This window comes from Physeter macrocephalus, chromosome 1, assembly GCF_002837175.3.
Source record: "Physeter macrocephalus isolate SW-GA chromosome 1, ASM283717v5, whole genome shotgun sequence".
Taxonomy (NCBI): Eukaryota; Metazoa; Chordata; class Mammalia; order Artiodactyla; family Physeteridae; genus Physeter; species Physeter macrocephalus.
Window position 1 is genome coordinate 63,939,260 of NC_041214.2, and position 18,544 is coordinate 63,957,803.

At 43.2% G+C, this 18,544-nt stretch overlaps 1 protein-coding gene across 1 annotated transcript in view; it reads right to left on the reverse strand.

Annotated features, from left to right (window-relative positions):
* The window catches only part of SLC7A14 (solute carrier family 7 member 14), a 117,310-nt gene extending 99,231 nt beyond the window's left edge, over positions 1-18,079 (reverse strand). Inside the window, exon 1 of the mRNA XM_007100802.3 lies at positions 17,873-18,079. The gene's annotated coding sequence lies outside the window, so the exon portion shown is untranslated. The remainder of the gene's footprint in view (positions 1-17,872) is intronic.
* Between the last annotated feature and the right edge of the window lie 465 nt (positions 18,080-18,544).

The following is an 18,544-nucleotide window of genomic DNA, read 5'->3' on the forward strand; positions in this document are numbered from 1 at the left end:
AGCACAGGCTCCGGACGCGCAGGTTCAGCGGCCATGGCTCACGGGCCCAGCCGCTCTGTGGCATGTGGGATCCTCCCGGACCAGGGCACGAACTCGTGTCCCCTGCATCGGCAGGCAGACTCTCAACCACTGTGCCACCAGGGAAGCCCCTCAGATCTTATTGGGGTATTGTGGAGAGAGCCCTGGACTGAGTCAGAAGTCTAGGGTATTAGACTAATCTGTTGCAGAAAACTTGTGTGTCCTAAGACAAGTCATTCTACCTTTCTGAACCTCAGTTTCTTTGTCTACAAAATGAAGATAGTATATTCGCTCTGTGTACCCTGCAGGGTTGTGAAGAGGATTAAATAAGAAATGCCATGTGGAAAAGTGATATCAACTTTAAAAGGCTATCCACAGTGTGTTGTTGATAATGTATTGTTGTTTGTGGGTCAGGACATGGTAAACCATAGAGGCAGTAATAAGATTTCCTGATTCCTCCTGGGAAATATTGTTTATGTTGGCATTGTCTGGTTGCCGGCCTTGCTACAAGAAATATTGTTTTTGCTTGTCAAACTCTCTTTAATGGTTAACATGTTGACCAAAGGAGCCCTATTAATATTCTAGATGGCTTAGATGAAGCTTCATTTTTGGTTGTTTAACTCAAAGAATTGCACCATATATCATCCTCTCTTCTATCAACATCCTTCCAGTTTTTTTAAAAGTCAGTGCAATATTTACTGCCATGATGCCTTTCTAAACAGAAAAATGGGGCTCCCTCATATCTTACCTCCACTTTCCATTCTCCTTCCCTCACCCCGCTGCATAGATTCATACCTGTGGGGCTCCTGCCATACAAAATGTACTCTCACATCAGTTCAGCAAATACTGGTTCCTAATGGTTGTGTGTAAAGCAAAGTTTTGCAAACAGGATATCTTATTTTCACATTAAATAACACACGTTCCCACTTCGGTTTTGATCTGCATTCAGTCAGCATTGGATTTAGTATCTATCACTCCATCAAGTTCAGTCTCTGACAGACTGTAAACATACACTATCCTTTTATTAAATGAAGACTCCTTGCTAGTAAATAACCCCAGCCCTACCTACCATTAACATGTGCTCGTAATGGGTTTTCACATAAGAGGTACGTGTGGGTTGTAACATGGATCTTTTACCCTGTTTCATTTTTGAGTCACTATCCCCTTTAACACATGGGTGACAAGAAACAGAGCACAGATCCTCTCTCCAATGTCATCAGAATGCCGTGGAGTGGAATGCTGGTGGAATAAACAGCGCTGAATGTTACCTAGGCTGGCGCTGACCAGTGGGTAATCACAGTCATATAAATTATAGGTTCTCTTTGGAGAACGGAATGATTTTCTGAGTCATTTCCAGAGCCTCTGAAGTGGCACTTCCTGTTGTTAGAGATCTGTGGTGCTGAGATAAGATTTTAGCTGCTGGCTCCTGTGAAAGAGACCTGCAGGGACTAGAAAGCACACTCCCAGGTGCTGGAGCTGGAAGAAATAATTGGATCCGAAACTCATTTCATAGACAAGGAAAGTGTAACCTAAAAGATGTGCCCAGGGTCACACTGCTGGTTACAGGCAGTAGTAGTCCCAGGACCCAGGAGGTCTGTCTCCAGTTTACTGGCTTTGGTTTTATTTCATCAAGTTTAAGTTTTAGTAGTTTATCCTTTTGCAAAAGTAATAGGCTATAGTCTTTGAAGTCATACAGATTTATGTTAGTCTCTGCCTCACCTGTTAAAGTTTATAGTCTTTCTGAGCCTTGGTTTCTTTTTCTTTTCTTTCTTTTTTTTTTTTTTTTTGCTGCACTGTTCGGCACGCGGGATCTTAGTTCCCCGACCAGGGATGGGACCCGTGCCCCCTGCATTGGGAGTGCGGAGTCTTAACCACTGGACTGCCAGGGAAGTCCCTGAGCCTTGGTTTCTGTATCTAAAAAATGCACATAGAAATGCCTACCTTATAGGATTATTGTGCTAATTCATGTTACTGTATTCAATATATGAAGTGCCTGGTATGTACTGGATTAAAATACAGATATTATTGTTATTACTCTAGGAGACAGGGCTGGACCAGCTGCCTCCTCTAATTCTAATAGTAACTTATACTTCCCATAGAACTTTTTTTGGCAACTAAATCTTTCTGTATCTCTCCAGCTTTGGGCCCTATGTTGATCCACATAGGCCTTTCTTGGGTATCAAGTTTTTATTTTAAAAATATTTCTAGCCACCCAATAATCTGGTTCTCATTGCAGAATCCTGGATTGTTAGGAGGAAATCTCTAGTCTCCTTAGCCTATGAGGAGCAGGAGAAATAGACTCTCACTTCCTATACCATCCTGGTTCTCTTTCTTTTGAGATAACGAAGTTGCCCTTGGAATGTTAACCAGACTGGTATAGGAAGTGAGACACCGAAGTAGTGGGTTGGAAGCCCTGGGCTGGGGGTGGGAGTGGGGTAGAGGAGCAAAATAGGGGAGACCCTAGCTGAGCTCAACTTCAGCTGAGATGAGCAAGACAAGGAGCTGATGCCTCTCAAATGCAATAGTAGCTCAAGGGACTAAAAGACAAGTGACTAATTCAGTGTCCGGTCCTTTGGAAGTGAGGCCTCCATGGCCCCGCTGACTGGCTGGATTTGAGGAAGCCAAGCTTAAACAGAGGCAGTTGCAGATAGGAGGCTGGACTGTGTGTGTACATGTGCATGTGCATATTAATTATTGTCAATCTAAACTATAGCAAGACTTGTAAAAAACGCCTCTCTCTTTATTACTTTTCCTAGGGTAAAGGGGGTGACTGCTTGCTTGGCTTGCAGGCAGTGAGGGAGAGAGTTGCCTAGAACATCTGGAAGCCTGCAGCTTGGTGGAGAAAGCAGTGATGAAAAAAAATAATAAGTCAGAAGGGAGGGTGAGTTCAACTTCCTCTTCTTGCTGGTGCTGGGCTGAGGGTCACCAGCAGAATGATGTGGAAAAGAGCTGGCTGGTTAGGCCCTGGCTTCTCCTTGTCTTGTCAATAAACAGATGACCTCAGTTTCTTGTCTTATTGAAACAGCCCCTTCCCTGCTGCCACCAGAAAATGAAGAAACAAATGGAACAGGGGAAAAATACTCTATCAGAAAAATAATGGAAAAATTCAAGAAACGGAGGGAGAAAAAATAAACAGGAAATCAAGCCCTTTGGAGCTTTGGCATTTTGTACAGTGGTCCACGCTGGAATCGAATTGAATTGAATATGGTCCGTGAAATGCATCTTTAATAATACGCTGCTGGTGTTATAAATTTTCAAGCTGGAAAGAACCATTATAATCATCCATGGTAGCCTTTCTGTCTTACAGATGAGGCATCTCAGGCCCAGAAAAGCAAAGAGACCTGTGTGAGGTGACGCACAGGCAGCTGGAGAGAGGCAGACTTGAAACCACTGCCCCTGCTTCACTTCCTCATGGTGCCTCCTTGGCGCCATTTTGGTTCCAGGCAGGCAAAGCTTATCTGGTGTTTCCCCTCTTTGTACTTCTGCCCATCCCCACCAACCCTTTCACCACAAGTGTAGAGGGGCTCCTGTCAGCTGAGAGAAAGGGGGCCCACAAGTCAGGTGTGACGCCTAGGAGAGAGGGCGCTCTCTCTCCCCAGTCCTGGGAGCTGTGCTCATCTCAATATCCAGTTGACATGGTTCCACACCAGCCAAGAAATAGCAACAACGGCCCCTGATTCTACAGCTATGAAATGCGCTTTTTCTTGTACGTTTTTCACAGTTTAATCTCCTGACTTGACTTTTCTATTTCCACCCTCTCTCTGTCTCACTCATCTATCCCACTCACTGTTTCCAGAACCTTCTGTCACTCTTCTGGTCACAACTTCACTGTATGAAAACCTTGGGGGGCTCTCACTGCTTGTGACTTAAAGCCTAATCTTAGCTAAGCATTCAAGGTCCGGGACAGATGAGTTTTACTAATCTTATAGCCATCGAAACACTTCTCCAAAAAACTCCAAGCAGCTGAGCAACAAACAAATTCTGGTGAGGACCACCTTATAGTTCACTAAAAAAAAAAAAAAAAAAAAAAAAAACAGCAAAAAGCTAACCCTGCAACCTTTGCTTTAACATTTAAAGCAAAGTTAAAATGGATCACCCTTAGTGATGTGATGCAGTCAAGCCATGAGTTACATTTTAACCTTCCACTCACAAACTGGTATTACCCTACTTTTTGACTAGAAACTGGCCCTGCAGACACACTAAGCTGTGAGATTAGGCTGGCAAATTTACTTCATTTTCTTTTTTTTTTCTTAAATTATTAATTAATATTTATTTTTTGGCTGCATTGGGTCTTCGTTGCTGCGTGCAGGCTTTCTCTAGTTGCGGCGAGCGGGGGCTACTCTTCGTTGCGGTGCGCGGGCTTCTCATTGCGGTGGCTTCTCTTGTTGCGAAGCATGGGCTCTAGGCACGTGGGCTTCAGTAGTCGTGGCACGCGGGCTCAGTAGTTGTGGCACACAGACTTAGTTGCTCCGCAGCATGTGGGATCATCCCGGACCAAGGCTTGAACCCGTGTCCCCTGCATTGGCACGTGGATTCTTAACCACTACGCCACCAGGGAAGTCCAAATTTACTTCATTTTCTAATGACTGTGATTCCCCCTTGATTTTTGAGTTTGTGTTTGTTTTGTTTTGGTCATGTGCTGGGAAAGGCTTGATGTCCCTTGTCTTAAGAGTTTGAAAATTACCTTAAAAGTCCAAATAGTTTCCTGTATATAAATTAGGCTTCTAAGCTTAGTGAATTGGGGGTCATTAGTTAATGGCTTCATGACGATGCCTTTTGCAAGTGACTTCTGAAAACTGGGGGCAAATTGCGTGATTCAGAACTGAGGAAGAGCCATCTGCTTATTTGTGTGACATATACCTCTTACTCTCAAGCCTGGGACACTGGTAAAGACTTTGATTGGGGAAAGGGAAATGCATCTCACTTCTTACTGCCCAGCAAATGCCCCTGTGCCTCCGACCCCAACTTTTCCTTTGAAAGGAAAGTACTTTAGGAAGAATGCGATTTCTTTCCCCTCCATTTTTTTGGTTGACTTAAGTTTCTTTTTTACTCTCTCATTCAACATTTTCTTAATATCCTCTAGTCCATCAGCAAGATTAAACTTTAGAATTTTCTTAAACTGAACAACAAAATGGCCTTTCAAATTACTTCCCTTTCTTTCAAATCCCCCATCCTGTTTTGCTTAATAAATATCCCTTTTGCCATCAGTTCTCCCATTACAGCTTATTAGTCTTCCTGTACTATGTTCTTGTTTTGGGGTAATCACATAATCTCAGCCTTCACTGAAAGAAATGAGTTCCTGTAGGCAAATGAAAATGCACTTTGAAGTTCTACAGTATTAATTTCTTTTAAGTCTAGAGATGTATTGTGCATTGCTGACCGTTTAGGACAAATTTGTCTTCAGAAACCATTCACAGGAACCTTGAGGATGCAGGCCATTGTAAGTAGTAACTTGCATTACATTGGTCAGTTGGGCCTGTAATTTTGTTTAGTTGACAGTTACATGAGAAGAATTCAAATCACTTTGCTGATTAAGAAACGAACCCCAAACAATCAATCCTGAATGCAATCCTCCACATACCCTAGGTACTTGGGACTTAGTATTGTTTTAATTTTAGCAACAATAGTCTGAACAGGGGTTCCTATTTTTATTAACAGCTCCTAGTCTGTGTTTTTCTCCTTTGTAGCTTCAGTTTTTAGTATATTTTGTTGAATGAGTGAATAACTAAGTGAATAAAGAGCCACTATTTTTTCTCTTTCTTAGATGGAGTGCCTGAGGCCTAGAAAAGTTATGACTTGCCCAAGGTTCCACACTAAGTCTTTGGACCTCTGGGTCTAATCCTCTGATAAGGCCATGAAGGTACAGCTGCAAAGTCATTCTTATCATCCATGCACTCATGTAAGATATATTAGGATTAGTCTGTTTCAGAGAGAATTTTTAAATTGTGGATGAGTAATACAAATGGGCAAGATTTTGGTGTCAGAGGGCACAGTGTTTGAATCTGGCTGTGAGACCTTGGGCAAGTCATTTAAATTCAATAATTCTCATATGTAGAATTGGGATAATAATACCTATATCATAGGATTAAATGAGTAAATGTGAGCTGTTATTGCTATTATCAGAAGTATTATGATGTAGCCATGTAATTATCCTTGACTTTAAGAAGAACACTCAGTAACTTGCCATATTGGAATCACATGTATAAAGAGATAACATCACAAAGCTCAATGACAGGTTCTCCCCAGATTCCTAATGTACTGTGTTGGCACCATAGTATTTATTTACAACTGTAGTTTGGAATAGTCTTGGGGGCAGAAAAGAAGAACACAGGCTAGTCATGAAGACACTATTGAGATAGAGAAGTCTTGTTTCTATTTGGACATTAAGTTCTATGGTGGCATGTTTTAGTCGTCTATATTAGGAATTTATTTCTGGCATGACAGTCTCTACTCATTCAGATATTGTCTTCCTCTGTGTTCTGATGCTGGAATAGAAAGTGTGTCAAAAGTCTGTGTGACTAGGAAAGAACTTAAGATGAATCCCAAACAGTCTGTTGTAGTTTGTGCCTGCTTGGAACTAGGATAACTAGTCTGCTCAAGGGGAGAATAAAAATAGTTAAAATGGTGTTTGACCTCTGTCAGAGGTAACAATGGTGTCTGATTTTTAAAAAAACATTTTGAGAGTTGATTGCTTTGGCATTTTGTGGATGAGTCATAGTCACCCCATGAATGTTTTCTGTGTTGAGAGTGACTAATGAATACAGTTTCAAATGTCAGGGTCCACACATGAAGATTACTGACAAGGATAAACCATATCTGGTGCTCTCAGAGCAAGGTCAGATCATGGCACCCTCTGGAGAGGAATAAACAGAATCAGCACAAAGTACAAGAGTTTTGCCCCTTACAGAAATAACCCAACCACTAGTATGGCTTATTCATGACTGGTGGTTAAACTGGGGCACCTACCAGAACTCCCTAAAGAAGACTAGCCTGTAACAAATATAAGATAGACTATGAGTTAGGAAGTTATAACGTGTATGAAATAATATCCTAACAGAAGATGGGGGATGCATGGAGACTAGATAAAGTCACTACCTTCTGCTGAAATAATTTCCCAAAGTTTCTCTAACACTAGGCAAAGGGGAAACAAGACACTTCATTTGAAGGGCCCAACATTCCAGTAACCTGAAAGGTGTTCTTGGGTGGAATTTGGAAGAATTCTCCAGTTCTTGTTGCAGCCTGGATGGCAAATTTCATGAGACTGCCTGTCCAACTCCATTGATCCTGATGGGCTCACAAGTCATCTCATTCGGTTTTTTTGCTATCCTAATACCAGGATGGGAATGACCTGGGTAACACTCACAAGCATCCTGCATTGCAAGTGACTATATTGGCATCTAGTTAACACATCAGCCTCTTGGGATTTGGGGATTATGGCTTGATTCTTCAGAGCTAGAAGGCTTTTGATAGAACTGATAAAATCAAGTTTCTATACGTAATAAGGCTGGTCAGACTGTGAGACAATCATGACCCTATAAAACCCTACCTGAGAAGCCAGTTCTTAGATTTCTTCCCTCATTCTCTCTTCAACACAATTTCTACTGAAACACCACCTGTTTTTGTCTTTAAATGATTTCTCAGAGTGAATTTATATAAAAAATATGAGTTTCATTGATTTTCTAAAACAGAAAAACCCTATCATTGTTAAGCCTTGTGTACATTAAATTTAATGTACCGTGCTGATCGATTTGGGCAAAACACCTTGCCCCTGAAGCAGAAATGGTTTGGGAGCTCTCTTTTTTTACTTTCTTACTCTTGTTTAACCAATCTTGCTTAAATCTATCCATTTACCTAATTATCTGGTCTCTGGGATTATTAATCTAATAACCTGCCATTTACAATGAATTTGGGATGAACTTTGCTCCATTATCAAATGATGGGAGCCATGGACCCTGCCCTCTTTTTTCTTCGGCACACTGTTTTCTTTGGTGATCTTTACCTTAATGGCATTAATCGTATATAGCCTCTAGACTAGAAAGTGTCCTCGCTCCATAACCAGCTTCTTAATATGATAGATGGATCAATACAATGTGGGTGATAATAAGTTGTGGGTGTTCTAAACAAGGTCCTGGAATGAGCATCTGAGAACAGTGCAGTCAGTCATTTCCATCCATCCTTATGGGGTTGGTCAACGAATGGGGGGTGTGGAGAGTGGGAAGATGCTCTGTTACCTACTGTTGGAAAGCAGCGGCTTGGTGTGGAGGGAAAAGCCTGGGACTGGGAGCCAGAGAATCTAGTCTGTTCACAGTGCTGCTTTTAGCTGTGCAACCTTGAACAAGTGGCTTCACCTCTCTGGCTCTCAGAGAGAGAGTTTCATCTCTTGTAAATTGAGTGGATTGGTTTAGGTGATCTCTATTGGATGTATATTGGATGACAGGTGGCCAGAGAAAGGAAAGTGGGAAATAAGCAATCTCAGAACCTAAATATGCACAGACTAACTTGACTATGAGGTGAAATTTAAGACCATAAGCCTGGATAAATTATTAGGAATGTGCAGATGGGTGAAAAATTTAACCCTGCTACAAAGAGGGATGGTGCTCTGGAGCCTGAAATCCTATTTCTGACGTGCTCTGTGTGCAGGCAACTTCATCTTTCTGAAGCCTCCCTCATCTAGAAAATAGAGAGGCTGTGATCATTTATATGCAAGCATGAACAGCATATTATTTACAGAATCACCAGAGATTAAGATGCCTTCTGTTCAGGCTGTGCCTCTATAATCTCTGGCAGTTTGAAACGAAGAGGCGGGGAGGGTGTGTGAGGCGGGGGAAGAATGCCATGCCCATGTGTTGGGTATGCTGCTTGTCTGCGTTTCTGAAGAGAATATTCTCATGTAGAAACAGCCCAGGATCTGATCTCTCACTTGGTTGTTATGAAGGAACCATGTCTTAATAGTGAGCTATGGAAAACTTGGAGCTTCATAAATACTTAATAATCACATTGTGTGTTACATTGGATTGTGCTCCAATGATGAATAAAATTCCTGAAGGCAGTACAGAGCAGGGCAAAATGTTATGAACTAAGAGGATAGACTAGACTCTAGTCTTTATCCTGTCTCCTGTCACTAATTTGCTGGCTGACCTTGAGCAAGTCACTTAATGTCTCTGGGTTTTAGTTACTTCAACTGTAAAACATAGGGAAAGGAGAAGGCTGGCTGGGCTGATTTCTGAGGTTCCTTCCAGCTGTGAGATTAGACTTCATGATTCTGATATCTGCCATGAACCAGCCCTGAATTCAATGATATTCCCAAAATATTCATACAAACCCTGTTCAAAGGATAAACTCCAGGCTGAATAAATACATCCACTCAGCTGTATTAAAGTTTCTTCAGAGTCTTTCCAGTATGACCTTTCACCATTCTTAGCCAGGTCTCTACTTAACCACATCAGTCTGCACATATATCATTTTCATTCATACTTCTAGAATGTGCTTATGCTATTCCCATTTCTACAATAGCCTTTCCTCTCATTTATCCACATGAGAAAATATTATATATCATTCAAAGTATGGTTCCATTGTAATTTCTGTATGGAAGTGAATCGTTCCCTTGTCTCTTTTTGGAGGCTCCTTCATAACATGTTATAGCACATGTCATATTGCTTAGATAATTAGTGGAGTTTGCATGTCTGACTGCTGGAGTGTTGGTGACTTGAGGGCAGGGATTGTGCCAGTGCTTAGCTAGATCCATGCTTCTCATAAAGTAAGAGCATAACCCAGTGTTCCTCCAGTGAACTGCAAAGGTGGTGTTTTTCAGAATTGTATTCACTAATTTTGGGTCCTCAAATGCCAGCCTTTAGTCTGGGCCTTGCAATATGGGCATATTACCCTACTGGGACTTCTTGCACCTGCAGAAGTTGGAAGGGGCTTCTTATATAAACTTCTGAGGGCCACTTTGAAAACCACTGATCTCTGACCTTATATTTTACTTCTCGATAAAATTACTGGAATCCCAGTAATGCTTCTGAGCTGTTGTAGACTTCACATGAGTATGGATGGATTTCACCTGGGGAAGGATACCAAAAGTAAATTCTCTCTGTATCAATTGGGGAACTAGGAAGCACGAACAGCATCTCACCTTGAGCACTATTTCTCAGTGGAAGAGGAGTGCTATGGGCATTAAAGGTAGGATTCTTTTTTATTGTGTGGGGTTGTCCTGTCTAGTGCAGGATATTCAGCATTCCTGATCCCAGTCTACCAAAGCCAGTAGTAACACCCACCCCCAGTGTATGTAACAATAAAGAAAATACCCTTTAGTGAGATAGCACCTGAGGTTGAGAACCATTGATTTTAGAAGAAACCAGGATGCCTCCCATATTGTAAATGCCATTTTCTAGACATGCAGCTTAGATCTAAGATCTTCTTAACCCTAAAGACTTCGATTTAGCCATCAACTCTAGTTCAGGACTATATATCAGCAACTTGAGAGTTATTTTTGACTGAGAAGAACTGAAAGGATGAAAAATCTGTTCCTTTCTTTTGTAAAGACTTTATGGTTTATAAGGAGTTTTTAAAAGTGCTATCTCATTGGCCCTTCTTGTAATATGAGGAGCAGATTTAGTGCACATTAAAATCCACAGTGAGATAGATAGATACTGTGATATATTCTGTTTGACTAATTTGGTAAGGTAGGGTTAATGAGAAGAAAATGAATTTCACACATGATTTTGAAAATTTTAGTCTTACTTTTGACTGAAGCCCACCACCAGGAAATGGCACTCTGGAAACTCTCCATCTCTGCCTTAAAAGCTGTCTAGATTGTCACTCTGAGTAAAAAACCTGGAGACAAATCCAGAAAACTCTACTGAACAGTGAAGATGTGGTAGGCTGACATTTGTAGCCATAGAACGTGCTGAATCCTATACCAACATTCATTCATTTCTGGCAATGCAGGCAATTCATACATTCTGGGAAAAGCAGCATTGTGCAAAGCCCAACATTCAGTACTGAACCACTGAAAGAACTGATTAACTTGAAAAAGGACAAGAGCCATCCTGCAGAAAGACGATGCAGATCCCTATATAGTTTCATCAGAACCAGAGACCCGAAGTTCTGTTTACCCTCTTGATTGCTATTGTAGCCAGAAAATGTAGGTAAAGTAAAAATTCCCCAGAGAAGGGGCTTGTGTGTTAAGTGGCCTAAAAATGATGCACATCAGTTATCGGAGAGACCGGTTATCTGGTTTTCAAAGACGCAACGTCGCATGGTGCTTTAAAGCACAAACTTGTTAGCTGGATGAATTTGGGCAGGTTATTTAACTACTTGGGGATCCAGTTTTCTCATCTGTGAAAAGGGGATAATAACATTACCAACATTTAGGGTCAGAGTAAGTGTAAATAAGTATCAGCTCTCATGAGCATCATCATTGTTATTATTGTTGTTACTTTGTGAAGTACTAGCATGAAATGTCAGAGCTTCCAATAAATAATGATGTAAAAATAAGAATCTTCATTTATTTTTGATTATTTGGGCTGAATGAGGTAGTATATTCAAGTCTTTGGCCTCATTTCATAGAACCATAGAATGTTATAGCTTGGAGGACCTGAAACACTGTTTAATTCAAATTTCTTGGTTTAGAGATGAAGATGAAGGTAAGAGGAGTTAAATCCTTGCTCAAATTCTTGCAACAAAGAATCTGAAGTTTTGAATGCTTTTCTTCTGGTTCATAGTTCTACCCATGAAATTTCTACCTGTTGATATTCCTTGACTAGTCATTCACCTGGGGGTGCAAGGAAAATAATTTGAAATCCAAATACCTTCACTTTCCTACTCTTAGCAGCTCCGGTAAAAGTTTGGTGGCTAAACTCATTGATAAAAAGAAAAATTTTCATGACTAATGAAAAGATGCATGATGTTAAAAGATGCGAAGAGCAGTGGATTGAGAGAGAAGGCTCAAGTCTTGCTTCTGACTCTGCTATTAACTTGGGTGACCATTCTCAGCCTCGATTTCTCTGTTTGCAAAATAAGAAAGTTGGGCTGTGTGATTGTTACAAAATATTGGCACAATAATATATTGTATAAATATTTTCTCTAATGAACAATCAAGTCTTTACAATTATGAGAAACATTTTGTCATCAGAATGTTTAAACACCTGGGTGCAATTGTGTTTTAATTTGCTAATTATTTGAAAAACAAACAAAGGGAAAAAAACAATTTAAAAAATGAACAGGCCATGGAAACTAGCTTGCTCATTTGTAGGACAGTTTATTGGGTTGGAAAATTTTGCCTTTGGCAAATGAGAATCAATTAATTCCAGGCATTTGCTTATTGACTTGCTAGAATAGAATGATCTATTTTTCTTTCACTTTTGTCAGTAATCACCAGTTAAAACTTTTAAAGGGAGGCCCAGTTATTCCTGGAAAAGGATAATATTCTATGACCTGCCAGACTGTGATGTCATCAGCTCTCCTCTGATCAATATATGTGTTTTCATTTTAAGCTAAGCTCCCTCTAAATTTAGTAATAAGAGTAATTGCCTGCAACAATCATGAAGGCCAATCAAATACTTTCTCGAGGAAATAAATATCTCTTTAAGGTAAAAGTGAAAAATAACATACAATTCCACTTAAGCATTAAGTTTCTGAAATTGCCTCATCATAGTGAAATGCAAGGCCTTTGGGCTGATGTGTCCCTTGTTCCCTGGAAGAGGACAGCAAGGCACAATTCTCAGTAGCAGTCTGTCTTGGCCATCACTACCTGTGCCCCTAGAGGGGCTAGGAGGAGGGTGGTTGTCAGGTTAAGATTTGATTCTGTGTTTGTCTCCTGTTTTATTTGCTGAAGGAAAATGCTGCAGGGAATACTCATTTCTTGGCTAGATGAGTGTATGGCATGAACAGACCTGGAACAATGGTCTGAATTCAACAAATATTTACTGAGCAACCATGTGCCAGGCTATAGGAATTGCAACACCTCTGACCACAGCATTTCTGTGCTAATATAGGACACTCCTCAATTACTTTATTGATTAAGTGAATGATTGTATACTACCAGCATGAGTTTCAAACCTACACTGTCAGTTCTATTTACTTCTTGGGATGTAAAATCAGTTAAATCCCTCAAGCTAAAAACAGTGAAAATTAAACTCTTTTCAGCTCTGAGATAAAATATTTTCTCCCTTGCAAAATCCAAGCCCTTTCAAGAGATACACAGTTCCCATGAAATGAATAAGCCATGGTTCCTCCCCAAATGGTATTTATAATTAAAGCCAGCATGATCTGCTAGAGACCAGAGTTGACAATCTCCCTAAGTTCCCCTTTAGTGATAAAATTACATACGCAACAACTGGCTGAGAGTGGCATGCTTGACCAGCATCAGGCTAAGAGTATATCTCAGCTATTTCTCTGGCAGAGTATCTTACAAGTTACTATTCCTTTGTTAAGACTTTGTTAAGATCTATTTATCTATCTATCTTAAGACAAATATATACATATATCATATATAAGATATATATATCAAGTTTATATAAATTTGAATTTTTTTTTTTTTGCGGTACACGGGCCTCTCACTGTTGTGGCCTCTCCCGCTGCGGAGCACAGGCTCTGGACGCGCAGGCTCAGCGGCCATGGCTCATGGGCCCAGCCGCTCCGCGGCATGTGGGATCCTCCCGGACCGGGGCACGAACCCGTGTCCCCTGCCTCGGCAGGCGGACTCTCAACCACTGCGCCACCAGGGAAGCCCTATATAAATTTGAATTTTGAATAAGAACTGCTAGGTTATTTCTAAGGTGGAATTCAGGAAACAAGTAAGACAGTAAAATGGAACGTTTTACTTTACTTTATGGTAAAATGGAATCTACGTGAAGCAAACTCCAGAGGTCACCAGCTCCTTCAGTGAGACGTGTTCTCCTTGCTAGCCTTATTGTCTTGAGCATCTTTGGGCTTTGGGGGATGTCCTAGGCACAAGTAGCTTTTTCTCCTCTCATGGCAAATGTTTCAAAACAGAGTCCCAAATCCTTATTCCCAATTTCACGTTCTCAGTTGCTGTGAGGATGTTTTTAGCACTTTCCAAAGCAACATTGTCCAATAGACTCTCTGCAGTTTTCTATATCTGCACTGTCCAATAAGGCAGTCATTAGCCACATATGGTTTTACTGAGCACTTGAAATACGGCTATTGTGATTAAGGAACTGAATTTTTAATGTGTAAATTTTAACTAACTAAAATGTAAATAACTTCACGTGGCTGATGACTACCATATTGGATAGAGTGGTTCTAGACAGTGTAAGATTATGGTTCATGGGGCCGAGCAACCCGGCAACAGCACCCTTGCAGGATTGCCCAGTGAGGGTATAATAGAAGTTATGCATTTCATTATGAGTTATGCCTTAATTGCTTCTGTAGGGGGTTTGAAGCAGAATGTCAGTAATAGCACTAGGAAGACATAAAGGGATCTCTAAGTAAAGGATAACAAATGGGAGGAATATGTTGTGGTTAATATTAAGAGATTAAACAGCAGAACAGTGCCATTTGATTTGAATTTGAATTTGAATTTCTAAATTCTACATATTGGAGCAGGATAGAACTATCCAATTCAATATAAAAATTACATTTTGCCAGTGTGATTACTAGGGCTATAAAAATCGAATTAATGAAGGTGAGATTTTACTGTCGGCTGAAAGAGAAGCAAGCAAAAATGAATTAGAGCATCAGGTCCACTGTATGTTAGAGTAGACTAGAACTCTAGGATCATCTCTAATGAAATTATCTACTTGACTGAATTGTGAAAAATTCAATGAAATGATTTATGAAAGGACTTAGCATAGTGGCTAGCATTTGATAGGTATCAGCACTTATGATGATCAGTTACTTCTGCCTAGATCTTTTTGAGGCCTCTTCCAAGTACCTTTCAGAATGTAGGAAGATGCTAAGGGTAACTGATTTTGGCAAAATTATTTGTTGAGAGTAGATCATAGAAGAGGAAATATAGACAACATAAAGGCAAGCAAAGAAATGCCACACCGTCTTCCCCATTTGCAATTTGTTGCTATAGGGAGAACAGTTACTGAGGAAGGTGGGTCAGGTGTCTCAGTTATGTTGGGTCAGACAACACTGGAATAGTGAGATCAAAGGGGAAAGAATAGGAAGAAAAAGTAAGAATGAGGACTGCTTGTATTTTAAGTGTTTATAATTACTGAATATAGTTCACTCGTGCTGATGTTCTTGTCAAAGATAATCAAAGAAGGCATGGAAGAATATTTGAGGCACCATGGGGGTAGTGGAAAGGGCACTGGCCTTGGAGGCAGGTCAGCTGGATTCCAATCCTAACCTTTCAGTTTTCTGACTTAGACTAATAACCATCTTGTGGTTCCCAAATTCTCCTTTTTGTAAAACAATGATGCTTAATGATTTTGAAGATTATTCCAGCCCTCTAACTCAAGGGTGTAATTCTAAATATGAAAGCACAAGTGGGCTCTAATCCTCCAGATTCCCCGAAGCCCTGCTGTTCTTTCAGTAAAGCCTGCTGTTTTAGTCCCCTAATGTGTTTCTGTTATCCTGAAGCTCAAGTTGTGTGAACAGTGGTGTCTCAAGCAGCATGCACAAAAGCAGTTGGTATGGTGGGAGTGAGTGACAGTGGGTGGGTGAACAGATTAAAGAGGAAAGGGTTGGAAGAGAGAGTAGTGTGTGTGAAAAAAAAAAAAAGCAGGCCCTCTACCTTTGACAGACTCTTGCTATATTCTCCAGTAACAGCTATCCAAAGCCAAATGCCACAATGAAGGCATGAAAATAGCTTGCACTTCAGAGTTAAGCAGACTTGAATTTGAATCCAAGCTCTGGATTTGAGATACGTAACTTCAGTTTTCTTAACTTTGTGAAACTTATGGTTAGCAGCTATTGTAAAGCTTAAATGAGATAATATGATTCAGCAGATAGTAGGTTTTTAGTAAATATTCTCTTATCGTGGCCTCCCTAAATTGGCTTAATTCCTTCCTCATCTAGCCCGTAATGTAAAAGACTCATCAAAGAAACACACTGGGCTGCTTAGAGATCTATATCTAGAAGATGTAAATAACGTGTGGTGGGGAGAGAAGGGTGCTGAAGAGAGAAAAATCTTTGGCCAGGAATAGAAAGCCCGGTCTCTTCACTGATGAAGCCTCTTCCTTTGTGCTGCCTCACAGTTCTCTGGTTCTTGAAAGCCACAGAAGTGTTTACCAGAACAGCAACCCTAACTGTGTTTCCAACACTTTACCAACAGGAAGATTCACAGCGCAGGCAGAGAAAACAGAACGAGGCGCCACATTCTTTCCCATTCGAAGACAGCAAAGCTGGATCCTGGAGTGACACCCGCTCCTTGCTCCTCTACCCAGGAGTGGGGAAAATCTCCTTCCAAGCGGAGTCCGGGGGAAGGCAGAGAACCAGGGAATGCTTAGCACCTTTACCCATCTCTCTAGGTCGCTTGCTCCACCTGACCCCCTTTACGTGGTTCTAACGCAGTTTCTGCTTTGGAGGAATGTTGGCAAGCGGTGAGTCGCCAGTCCCCTGGCAGGATTATCTCCCTGCCTCGGAGAACTTTCAGCACCGCGGACAGCGCTCCTCCCCGCCATCCTCTCTGTGGTCCAGGCTCCTGACTGGTGCTATCCTGCCGCTTGGCGTTCTCCCGGACCCCTTCCTGGAGGGGGGCTCTGGTCGGGGTGGGTGGGTGGGGGGAGAGGAGGTGGGTTTTCATTCTGTGTTTCTTGGTCAACTCTGGCCAGCGACTGGCCCCGCCACTTCGGTGAGAATCCCTCCCAAGAGCCGGTTACTTTGTGCCTCTCAGTTCAAGACCTCGATGAACCGAGTCTGGCACAGGTGGTGGGGTGGCGAGTGCCAGGAGCAGGCGAGAGCTCTACTGTTCCAGCATTCCCCCATCTTTCCTCCGCCTTCACTTCGCTTCTAGTCATTTGGCGACTTCTATCTTACTGTTCAATCACAAAACAAAATACCTGTGTGTGGGGGGGCGGGGGATGGAGGGGGTGACTCAAGAGCGAGAAGGAGGTTGGGGGCTGCGTCCCGCAAGGCCACACTGCCCTACTCTGGCCCTCTGGTTTCGTAGGACACTGATGTGCTTTGGCATGGGGGAAGAGAGGAGTCTTACGTGCAGGTGAGAATCCTCTCCCCAGGGTTGCCCCCTCTGGGCCAGGGAGCTTCCCTGGACACTTCAGCCATCACGTCCTCCTCGTAGCCCCTGGCGTGTCACCGCTCTCTGGGGACAGATGCTCCTGAGAGCGCACTGGCCTGGTCAGGTCACCGGGCTCAGCTAGAGTCCCTTTGAAGAGTTTGCTCTCTGGTAAAAGGGCAGATGTTGTTTGTCCTCGCTCTCCCCTCGGGCTTCGGCCGGAAAAGCGTCTCTTCCTCTCCGTGGGCTCTTTCCGAGGCCGAGAACCGAGCTGTGCGAGCCCGGTGTGTGCAAGGCATGGGGGGACAGGACGAGCCCGGCGTCGGTGGAGACCCGGGGGGCCCGGACGCAGCTCGCGGCTCCCTCCTTCGCCTCTATCTCCCGCCGCGCCAGAGCTGCATTCGTCCCAGCCCCGCCTGGTAGCCCTGCGAGTCGGAGCCCGGCGTCCCCCTACCCTGGATGCTGTCCAGGCCACATTCCGGGCCAGAGCCGGAGAGACCCCGACTCGCCTCCTTCCTTCTTACAGGAGACCCCTTCCCGGAGGGCGCGCCTCAGCCTCCGCGCCATGTTCCTGCTTCCCCCCTCCCGGTGGCTCCGGCTCCCTGGTTCATTCAACCAGAGGCAATCATTCCTATGCGCGGGGGTCCAGCTGGGATGCAGAGGGCACGGAGGCGGGACAGACCGCGGCGAAGGGGGAGGTTCACTCACCGGAGGGCTGGAGGCGATGACCTGGCTGCCGGCGCTGACGGCTGGCGGTCCGCACTTACAGCGCCCGGCCCTGCCTCCTGTGATGCTGGCTGGTGGCGCCAAAGGAAGGCAGCAGGCAGCCGCTGCTGCGGAACAGCTCCCCAGTTATGCAGATTGCCCCGTCTACCCCGCACCCTCCCCGTGGCCTGTCAGTCGTCCCTCCAGCTAGCTGGTCTCCGCCCTCCTGGAGTCACGTGGGCTGCCCAACCCCTTACGTTATTGAGCCGAAGCCTCTCACCAGACGCCCCCCTCCCCCGCAAACACACACACACACACACACGCACACACACGCGCGCTCTCTCTCTGTCAACTCCTGCCTGGCCTACTGAGCCTCCAGGTGCCGCTTCCAGTATCTCAGGCTATATGAGGCCGAGGGACAAGAGATGCAAGCAGCTGTCTGTCCGGGGAAAGGACCAGGCAGGACTCTGCAGTATCGGTGTGTTGCGAATGCACAGACTCTGCCAGAAGCCCCACCTCTGCTGGACTTGACATTGGACAAAGCTGGCTACCCAGACCCGCTTCCTGCCCTCTGAAAGCTTCCCCCCTCCTTCACGGGAGCCCTTGCTGCTCTTAAACTTCTTCCACCTCCCTTAGCATTACTGAAAAGAAAGGATGGGAGAGATTGATTTCCCC